Consider the following 4252-nt stretch of genomic DNA (forward strand, 5'->3'; position numbering starts at 1 on the left):
AATGAGTCTTCTTCGGTGTAGGACTTTCCTCTTGACCTGTCTGCTGTTACATGTTAAAACGGTTATGTTATGACGTCAATAATAAGTAAATATTAAAATTGAGAAGTACATCGCCAACCAAATGTCTAGGCCAGGCGATGAAGGACTTAAATGCCTCTTGCACAATGAAAAACTCATCTGTAGGCACAAGAACAAGGGCATCTGGTACGACAACTTCATCCACCATGACCTTGACCTCATCTTCTGCTAGCTGTACACCATGCACTACAGTAGCTGTCTCATAGACTGTGCCACGAGCCACTAGCATGGTCCTGGTAGGAGAGAGAATATATAGCTGACATGGACGAGTGTCGTCCATGTCGTCCCCTAGGGCACCGGCAGTTGAGCAACTTCTTTTGACGCTTATACCTATCAAATTAAATGTTAGGTTACAGAAAAAGTAAATTAATTAACAAAAATGATTGTTAGGTTTACTTGTAGGGGACACAATATGTTCTGCTATAGGAGATGGCGGAGGACGATTGCCATAATCCTCATAACGGTGTTGAAACTGGCGCGCAACCATTTCAACAACTTCATCATACAACTTTGCCCGAACCTTCTTCGTAATCTCCTGCGTCATTGATAACAATTGAAAAACTGTTATTTTTACACTTAAAATTGACTTCAATTACAACCTTTATGACTTAGAAATTAGCTTGAACTCATGATTTTGTTGAATTATTGGAAATAACAGAGTTGGACAAGTTTTATGCTTGATTTCCTTTTTTTTGCAGGTTTTTAGATGAAGTTGATGAAAGAAGTGAAAAGGGATAGAGATGGAATCAGAAAAAGACACAAAAAGTGCAAAAGTGGAGAAAACGCAAGTACCGCTCAGCGCCAATTACCGCTGAGCGGCACTCTCAAGAACCGTGGACACCGCTGATGGGAGAAAATCGTTGAGGGGAAGAAGTGGTCACACATTACTACCGCTGAGCGACACTTTTCTAGGTTTGGGCCTACTTTTCTGTATTTTTTAGAATATTATATAAGCTTTAGGACGTTCTAGAGTTGGTATCTTTGGCTAGGACGAAGCAAAAACGCACTCTTTCACCCCTTGGAGGAGGATTTTGGATGCTAAGGCTCCTTTCTAAACTTTCTAGGGTTCTATCCTTCACTTTTCCATTGTATTTCATCTGGTTTCACCATGAATATGGTGAACTAAACTTATTTTGTTGTTGGGGAATCAATGTAAATCCTTAGAAACTCTCTTGTATGGAATTTGTTCTTCAAAATCATCTATATGATACATGCTTTCTTTCATTAATAGTTAGAGTTTTTCCTCTTTACTTAAAGCATGCATTGTTTAACTCATTTGATGTCATGATCATTGGTTTTGTCGATATGGGAACGTGTGGGGAAATCTAGATCTGGGGAATCTCTCCCAACAGTATATTACAAACCTAGACATAGGAGTATGATGGTTGGTTGCCTTTAAGCTTCTGTTCACTATAATGCATGATTAATTGCTAGGGAGACAAGACATTGTAAACTAGTGATTATGATTAGGCTTTCTTCGCCGAGGAATCAGGTTTAAAGTAATTTAGAAAGTGGCATTAACATTAATGAAAAGAATGATGAGTTCCTGAATACAAGAGAGTGGAAAGGATGAAATTGATAAACCCCAACAACATATTCATTCATATATTTCAATTCACGTGTTTTGTTTCTTCTTGCCCATTGATCATCACATGCATACATATTTACTTTTCAGTCTTTTGCATTTGAAACTTACAATAATTTGTTCTCAAGTTTTAATTAATCAATAAATCACATAATTGTCTAGGTCGTGAGTCTCTTGGGAAACGATATTTGGTCTTACCAGGATTATTACTTGATACGATTCAGTTACACTTGTCGAGGGTTAACAAGTTTTTGACTCCGTTTTCGGGGATTGAAAATTTGCTCATCAGTCATATCTTTTCTGATGTCCTCCTTCAACTTTTCTTCATACTCTTTAGTTAATCTGTATGAAGATGGACGCGAGGAAGACCCAAAGAACTGTCGTATGCCTATGCCAGTCCCAGCAGCACGCACCCGTCTTGGGTGCTCAGGTCGTCCAATAGCTGTGGTAAGAATATCCTGACGACCTTCTTGTGTGAATTGACCTTGGAAGCTCTGCTCAACCAAGGAGGCCTGTAACATAACAAAACTTCATGATTATTTGAAAGATCTATGTAATATATATAACAAAAATGTTGTCAAAATAAAAGAAATGACATCTTACAATTCTTTCTGATATGTCTCTGGCACTGTCGGAAGTGTAGGAGCCCGATGGTCTTACACGGGCTAACTTTCACTTCTCGTGCCGAGATGGTGGTGAAGGAGGAGGAGGAGGGTCACCACCCTCAGAAAGTGGAAGTCTACTATCTGACTTCTACTTCATTATTTTTTCCTCAAGCTTCCTGTATCCACCACGAGATAGTATGTGTGAATTTTTATTTTGAGCACTTATACCTTGTGCTTTTGACCTTGTTTCTTGTGACAAAATGAAACAATTGTTATGTTATAAATGAATGTATGTTGAATTGAATGATTTTTACCTACACTTACCTGCCACGTCTCGGATGAACGAAGCTGTATAAACTGACGCCATGTTTCTTCGTCAATTGCAGAATATTTAGAACATGGAGTTTCATGACTTTTTGGTCCAAATATATATGTTGACGTCAATTTTGTCTTAAACCCCCAAAATCTTTCTCTAATTGCAGATAAACACCTATTCCTTAGGCTGGCGACATTTGGGATATCAAATGTCGTCTGCAATAAAGAAAGTAATAACCTTATATCAATACAAATTTATCAATATAATTAAACTATAATTTGGAGCACTATAGGTTAACTTACCAATAGATCTTGCCAGATAAGATTTAGATCAACCTCAGATACATGGTCAAAGGATGGAGTAAGTATAGAGATACGATCACGTGTTAGTACTCCAAGGTAAGACCTAAATTCATCTGCATGTGGTCTAGATGCTACTCTAGTGACCACGTCAATAATGACATGTGTCCTCTCACCTTCATTTCTTCTAAGTTGAAGTCGTCTTAACCTCGTCGCTCCTCTAGTGAGTCTAGAAGTGGGGACTTCATCCTAGACGAATGTGGTGCCTCAGCCATATATCTGTCAGAAAAAATAAGATGAAAGATTAATAAAAGACTTATAAAATAACAAAAAAATTAATGAAAGATAAAATAACAAACAGATTAATAAAATAACAAAAATAAGATGAAAGATTATTAAAAGATTCACTTTTTTTAGTTTATTAAACATATCAATTTTAAACAACATATCATCAAATTTCCCAACATTTTGCCAGCATTTGGCATTGGTCTTTAGGTTACACGAAATAAAAGTGTTTATACATCACAATCAAATATGCACCCAAAGATCAATACAAAACACAACTGCAAAATTTCATGAAATTTAAGACATGTATATTAAAATTGATATGTATTAATAAACTATGAAAAAAGTTATTACTCTTCTTAAACTGTCCAACCGAAAAATTCAAGATTCAATGCTTGTAAATTATTATTACCATCTCCTCTCTAATCATTTGTAAAAGGTACATTTGTTCAAAAAAATCTGGGGATAGTAAATAGTTTTTGTATTGAATCTCAAACGGGAAACTAAGGCTAATTCAGAACAACAAACAATATATTCAAGCAAACAAATAATTACATATGAATCATACAATATATTCAAGCCAACAAATAATTACATGTTCATATTAAAAGGAAAATATTAAGAATAGGAACTTGGGAGCGTGAAAGCCGATCAACTATCGAGAATGTCCGCGTATAAAGCCTCACCACAAAAATACAATATCTAGAAAAAAACAAACAATACATTAGTTAGTTTTTTAATAATTTAAATAATGAATTTATTTGTCATCCAATCATCACTTTTTAAGAATAACAAAAGTGATATTAACATTCATATATGAAAGAATCCAATCTTGTTTGAAAACTTGCACCACAACATTTTAAACATCACAAAATAAAAATGATAGAAATTGTCACTAAAAATAAAATTATAAAGGTGCATACACACTACTATCATTCTTCACTAAAAACCACAACCCACAACTTTAATCTCATTATGTTAAAACCATACAAATTCAATAAAAACTTATCATGACCATTATGTAAAAACCATCACCATCATATCATCATTACTTATAAACAAAATTTTAAAGAAACTTACCACG

The sequence above is a fragment of the Vigna angularis genome, chromosome 1, assembly GCF_016808095.1.
Source record: "Vigna angularis cultivar LongXiaoDou No.4 chromosome 1, ASM1680809v1, whole genome shotgun sequence".
NCBI classification, from domain to species: Eukaryota; Viridiplantae; Streptophyta; class Magnoliopsida; order Fabales; family Fabaceae; genus Vigna; species Vigna angularis.